Raw genomic sequence first — 7644 nt, 5'->3', positions numbered from 1 at the left:
TTAATGAGGCTTGCCTTGAGGTATTTCGTAAGCTCAAGGAAGCTCTCATTTCTTCTCCCGTTGTGCAAGCTCCGGATTGGAGCTTGCCTTTTGAGCTAATGTGCGATGCTAGTGAATTTCCAGTAGGTGTCGTTCTTGGTCAAAAGAAACAAGGAAAATCATGGGTCATCTACTACGCAAGTCGGACTCTAGATGAGGCTAAAAGGAATTACACAACAACGGAGAAAGAGATGTTAGTGGTAGTGTTTGCATTCGATAAGTTTCGGTCCTATCTCATATGCTCAAAAGTTATCGTATACACGGATCACATCGCGGTGCGGTATCTCCTAACCAAGAAAGAAGCAAAGCCTCGCTTGATCCGTTGGGTTCTCTCTCTCCAAGACTTTCACATGGAAATGAGGGACAAGAAGGGAGCGGAGAACTATGTAGCGGATCATTTGTCTAGGCTACCATTTGAGAACAAGGAGGATGTACCGATTAATGATGAGATAGGATTCGAGGCCCTCATGGCTTTGGTGTCAACTTCTTACCCTTGGTACGCGGATATAGCCAACTATCTTGCGTGTGGAGTCGTTCCCCCGGAGTAATCTTCTCAACAAAAGAAGAAGTTTTTCAAGGAGGTGAGAAGATACTTTTGGAATGACCCATACCTATTCAAGCAATGTGGAGATGGCCTTTATCAAAAGTGCGTTCCAGATCATGAAATTCAAGGTGTTCTTGAGCATTGCCACTCACTACCATGTGGAGGACATGGTGGTGTTGACAAAACAGTGGCAAAAATCTCTCAATCCTTATTGTGGTGGCCGACAATGCATAGAGACGCCAACCAATTCGTTGCGCAATGTGATAGATGTCAAAGGAGCGGAGGCATTACCAAGAGGGATGAAATGCCCTAACAAAGTATTCTAGAAGAGGAACCCTTTGATGTTTGGAGGGTAGATTTCATGGGACCTTTCGTTTCTTCTTGTGGGAATCTATATATCTTGGTAGCGGTCGATTATGTGACAAAATGGATTGAAGCTATACCCTCACCTACCAATGATCACAAGGTTGTGCTTAAGCTCCTAAAGAAGATCATCTTTCCTAGGTTTGGAGTTCCGAGGGTGGTAATTAGTGATGGAGGCTCCCATTTCGCTAAAAAGCAATTTGACGCTATTCTCAAGAGATATGGAGTTCATCACAAGGTTGTATTACCTTACCACCCTCAAAATCAAGGAGAAGTGGAGGTCGCGAATCGTGAAATCAAAAATCTTCTTTAAAGGATGGTGAACAAATCAAGGAAAGATTGGTCTCTCAAACTAGATGACACGCTATGGCTCTTCGGACGGCGTACAAGACTCCAATCGACACAACCCCTTATAGGTTGGTCTATGGCAAGGCTTGTCACTTGCCGGTTGAATTGGAATACAAGGATTGGTGGGCTATCAAGGATCTTAATATGGATTTGTCTTTGGCCGGTGAGAAGAGATTACTGAAGCTCAATGAACTTGAAGAGCTTAGGGATGATGCTTATGAGAGCTCAAGAATGTATAAGGAGAAGACTAAGAAATGGCATGACCAACATATTCGAAACAAGAGCTTTAAGGTTGGAGATAAGGTCTTGCTCTTCAACTCAAGGCTTCGCTTGTTTCCGGGTAAACTCAAGTCTAAGTGGTCGGGGCCTTTTGTGGTATCGAAGACTACTCCTTATGGTTCTTTTGAGTTATATGCGGATGGGAACAAGTTCATGGTCAATGGTTCTCGTTTGAAGCATTACTTTTGCAAAGAAGAAGTTGGTGTGATCGAGTGTGTAAGGCTTGACCCTTTGGGTCCTAAGCCATCCTCTTGAATGAATTTTCCTCATGGTCAAGCTAATGACCTTATTAAGAAGCGCTTCCGGGAGGCAACCCGAGTTTCTAACCCTTTTCTACTTTCTTCTTTTCTTGTTGCTTTTATTTTTCTATCTACAATTTTGGATTGTTAGGATTTATGAGTTTTGATTGTGTTTGGATTTTTGATATGTTTTGCATCTAGCGTGATGGTATGGTGTTTAGATGTGTGTTAAGGACAATTTTTACTTGTGCAATTTTTTTTTAAGGGAGTTTGGCCGAAACACTTTATGTTCGGCCACTGCAGCATTTTCAGGGAATTATGGCAGCATTCTACCAAAAATTTGAAACTTGCATTTTGACAGAAGGTTCGACCGAACCTAGGAATGGTTCGACCGAACTTTTACTGTAGTTCGGCCGAACTGTCCTTGGTTCGGTCACTCCTCAATTTTTGAAAAATTTCTGTAACATTCTGTTAAAATTTGCAAAAATCAAGTTCCAGTTAAGGTTCGACCGAACCCTGGGTTGGTTCGACCGAACTTGTTATGTAGTTCGACCGAACTGTCCCTAGGTTCGGCCACTCCTCTATTTTTGCAAAATTGTTGTAACATTCTGCCAGGATTTGAAAAAATTGATCTGCAGCTTAGGTTCGACCGAACCTAGGTTATGTTCGACCGAGCATTTACTGTAGTTCGGCCAAACATACCCCTGGTTCGGCCGAACCGTACTTCAGTTTTGAAAAAAAAAACGATGCTGCCATTTATTATTGCTGCTGATTTTCGTGGCTTATCACTTCCATTTTCGCATCCCCCCTTCTCCATTCTCCTCCTTATCACTCTAAACCTCCATTACAACCCCTCTTACAACCTCAAATCTCCATCAAAATCACTCCAATCTTCACTTTTTCTCACTTATTTTCCATCCTCCACTCAATTTCTACAATCTCCACCAAAAATTCCTCACAAAAATCCCATTTTTTATTTTCCCCAATTTCAAGGGTTTGAGTGCTTTGGTGTTTTTGGGTTTCTACTTGCTTCCAATCAATTGTGGTATGGTTTTCCTAGATTTAATTTTGCAAGTTTATTTCTTCAATTTCTCATAGTTTTACCATGTTTTACATGTTTAAGTATGAATTTTTGTATTCTTGAAATTGTTAGTAATAACTTGATTGATTGATGTGGTTCTTTGAATTTACTTGTTGCAAATGTTTGGTTGTTGATAGTAGAACATGTTGTTATGATGATTATTGTAGACACCTAAAAATGTCTCCCCAAAACCAAACCCGATGATGAACAACCTTTCACCGCCATTATTGGTCGGGTTGAGTATTTAATTTTTGGAGTGCTTAAATCCATATTTCCATTTCATAAACCAACCCAATTCTTAGCCCATTTCCCCAAACCATAACTCATTTTCCTCTTTTTGTGCCTTTAAACCCAAAATAATTCATTTCGTGTCCTTTAAAATCAATCATTTCGTGTCCTTTTTATAAAAACGTTTATTCCAGTTTATTTTGGTCCATAATCAGGGTCTAATGATTGAATATTTGGATGGGGCTTTAAAATATCTTTCCAACGATATATTATAAGCCCAAATCCGAGTTATAACGAATAAGTTATGGCCAAAATATTAAACTAGCCCAAATCGAACCTAAGCCCACCTTACCTACGACCCAATGATCATGTGGAGGGTCCAAATTATTTAATCCCATTCCTAAACCAATTAGGATTAATTGGAATCTTCTATAAGTTTCTAAAAGATCTTAATTATCCTTTTTGAAAAGATAAGATTAAATAGTTTGAAATTTGATAAAACTCCTTTTTTTGAAAATCCTATTTATATCCGAATTGAAAGACGTTCAAAGATAGACAGATATTATTTTCGTGTATTATAGTTTTTATCCAAATTTTATATGGTTGGATAGCCCTTGAAATTATCTTTCCAATGATATATTATAATATCAATTCCGAGCTATAACGGAAAAGATATGAATAAAATGTCAAACTCTATCCAAAACTGAAACCGTCTCACTATTTCCGCTATATCTTTTGTTCTACAAAATATTTTAATCTGATTTCAATTGGGTTAGAAAGTAGACTTCAAGATCTTTCCAACCATATCTTATTCATCTTATTCCGATTTCTGGTTCAAAAGATATGATAAAAATAAAAACCGCAAAAACTGCTGTCTATCGCAAGCGTTTTATCCGATTCGAATTCTTATCTTTTCTTGATTCGACCCCTCTTTTCCTCTTATAAATAGAGGTCATATCTCCCCTTTTTTATTCATCAACAAGCTTGATCATCAAATCCTTCTCTCTTTCTCTCTTTACACCAAAAATCATTCTCTTCTCTCTCTCACATATTCTAAGCCTTAAACCTATATTTCTAATTCTATCATTTCTTCCTTAAGCACTCCAAGGAGTTCATACAATACCCAAAGTTCTATACTTAAACCAAGGCGTGAAAGGTATAATTGACTGAGGGTTTGGACCAAATCAACTCTACTTTAATTTAATTTCCATTTACTTTATATTTTTATTGAAGTTACTAACAGTTTATTCATGATGTAGCAATTTAAAGGAACGCGCGGAATGTGAGTAATTAATTAATTTAATTACTCTTATTTTATTTTTAATATTGCTAGTATCATGATTAGGGTTGTTATTATTATTATTTGATTTGGCTAACACTATTATTGTTAAATTGCTTCCAATATTAATGTTTATTCTATTGAATTTTTTATGATCACCATATTGCATGTTAAAGGGAATATGTAATTGAAAATCACGCCTAATAAGATAATTTGGACAACCGGTTTAGGTTACTTTTAATCTTGTTGTTTAATCAAGTGATCACAATATTTTAGAATTATATGTTGCATTAATATTCAACCAATTTAGCTTAATAATAGTTTGGAGCAAATTGAATATTTTGTTTGTATGCCTTTGAGATCGCAGGAATCACTTTTCACTATAAGAATCGAGTAGAGGCCAATACGGGCGAATGTGACTCCATGACTCACTTCGTACCATCATCCCCGATCCTCCTTTCGTGGTTCCGAACCATATGGAGTTAGTAATCTCATGGATTATGAATGGGGTGTAACCTTCACGGGTCAATCGTTGTTGCCTATCGTTGTCCCTTATCGTGGTTGCCTTTTTATGATCCGTGGACGGTTTACAAGTTCCTTAAAAACTTGTTGGCGGCTCCCTACTTTATTTGTCCCTAATCGTAATGTCAATTCCCACTTCCTATGAGTGCCAAGCATATTCACAACATGCTTTTAACGTAGGCGCACTTCGAACGACGCCTACAATTATGCATGTTTGCGTTGGTTTTATTTTGATCTCAATATCTTTGCTTAAGAATGTTGATTTCATACTAGGGTGTTCATGTTACTATTTTATGATTGAGAAATTCATGAGTTGGATGTTGTTGGAGATTGTTGTTCATTGTTTAGGTTTTTTTTTTTATGGATTGATTAATGATTATCATGAAAATTAGGGGACATCATGACAAATTTCACCTAAACTTTGTTAGGACTCATATAGGAATGACATAGGATTTCTTATTCAAGCCTTGGTTCAAATGTATTCATGCATGCCTTGAATTGTATACTCTCATGCATACACTTTTACCTTGGTTAGCTTCTTATCTCATTTCTTATAAATTTGTTCGAATGATATGCTCTTGGTGAATTTGTAGAATCAAAATTTTCGGCAAAGGCAAAGGAAAATCAAAGAGGAAGAGAGTGGGAGAATCTTCAGGACCACAATTCCCACCTCCTCCCGGCATCAATGATCACGGCATTGTTGCTTTGGACGAGCAATTTTGGCCCATCTATGAGTCACTCAACAAGCGTCCAATCCGTTCTACCAGATTCTTTTACCCCCAAACTTTGAGGATGCTAGGTATTTAAGATGAGGTGGTCAGGTTGGCTCAGAACCTGGGATGGGGTGACTTCATTCACCATCACGCTTACACTTATGAGCGTGTAACTTTGGAATTCCTTGCCTCTCTTTGCAAGGAGGTCATTGAGCCGGAGGATGATGAGGAGGATCCTCAACTTATGATCCACTTTAGAATGTTCAACGAGAATCACTCTTTAACGGAAAGTGAGCTAAATGAGATATTCTTTTGGTATGCCACCGGACTTGATCACCCATCCGAAATGACCTCCACTCATCGCATACCCTACAACGAGCAAGAGTGGTGGAGGAGTATCACCGACAAGGATAGGTTTCAAACCAACTCCTCAAAGGTCAACAATATCATTCACATAGCCTTGAGGTATTTTGTACGGCTTCTCCAGTATGTCGTGTTCTTCAAAGCAAACCTCAGCTCAATGGTAAAGGATGAGGTTGCGTACCTATTCTTGGTCAATAACCCTCAGCGGCTCAAATTTCAATGCTCTTTCACCTTCATCCAACGGCTCTTGGATACTAGGGATAACCGTCTAGGTGATGAGATCTTCATGGATGGCATGATTACTATTATTGCTCTTTGTTTGAAGAATGGAGCATACAAAGATCAAATTGAATTGCTCCCACCCGTGCACCAATCCTGAGAGGAGCTCACCGACGAGTCCCCTCCCTATGCTCTTTCCATAAGCGCCCTTCGTCACAATCACTTCATCAACTACACCACTAGCAAGCGCCGATTCATCCTCTTTGTCGATAGGGAGATAGAGTGGTGTATCCTCCCGGACCCCACCCTCACTACGGTGGACCACTCCGCTCCTCTCAAATAGAAGATCCTTCAGCAAAACATCCCCAATGACCTGAGACGATCTAGAGCTCGAGGTGGAATTCCTCAACCTCCACCGGCCCCCCAAGCAGAGCAATTCTTCCCCCCCTTTCAGGGGGGAGGTGAGGCATCTTCCTCTTCTTCCATCCCTCCTTTTGATCTAAATGCCCTTTGTAGTACCCTCGATGATATCCGTCGAGACAATCAAGCTTCCATTGAGCAATGGGGGTACTACGCGAGGGCAAACTATGACAATCTTGTGCAAGCGGGCATTCAAGCGCCCTATGTTAACTACCCTTACCACCCTCCTCAAGAGGGTCCGGTCAATCATTGGGGGCCCTATGACCCTCAGAACCCCACCCCCCCTTGCTACGCCTATTGGGAAGGTCCCATCGACCCTACCCAACGCGTTGGCACCCCACCATACGACCCCTATCGTCCGGGTGAGTGTAATCCGGCTTATGACCCGGCATCCACATCTACCCCTACTCCTTTTGATGGCAGTTGGGGTGACCAAGGGTGGCCTTATGAGCACTTCAACCAACCCTTCCACCCTTTCATGGACACTCCCGGGTTTGATCCTGCTAACCCCCCCTCAACCTAGGGGGCGCGGAGATGATAACCCGTGATGAGGGTTCCCTTCCCTCCCCCCCGGTCTTATAACCTGTAACTTTTGCTCAGGACGAGCAAAAGAATAGTGTGGGGGAGGATGTCCTTTTGGTTGGTTGAAGTGTACATAGGAGGGTAGAGTGGTAGGGTAGTAGCTTGCACATAAGGAGGATAGTGAGGATAGTGGCCTTGTTATTGTTGATGGCGTTGTGATGGTGATGTTGTGATGATGATGTGACGGTGATGTGATGAGATGGTGATGTTGTGGTGATGTGATGGTGATGATGATGATGTTTTATGATTATTTTTGCTGATTTCTGATGATTTCCTTCGATGATCCTTGAGTTTTTGTAGGTGGAGATGCTCCCAAGAAAAAAAATCCAAATTCCCAAAAATCCAAATCCCCTAAATCCAAACTTTGTAGATAGCTTTTTTTTTATTTAATTTTCTTCTTTTTGTTTATTTCTTTAGTCTTTTTC

Source organism: Chenopodium album, chromosome 5, assembly GCF_948465745.1.
Source record: "Chenopodium album chromosome 5, dcCheAlbu1.1, whole genome shotgun sequence".
In the NCBI taxonomy this organism is placed as follows: domain Eukaryota; kingdom Viridiplantae; phylum Streptophyta; class Magnoliopsida; order Caryophyllales; family Amaranthaceae; genus Chenopodium; species Chenopodium album.
The sequence above is the reverse complement of the archived record's forward strand: the minus strand, read 5'-3'. Positions refer to the sequence as shown.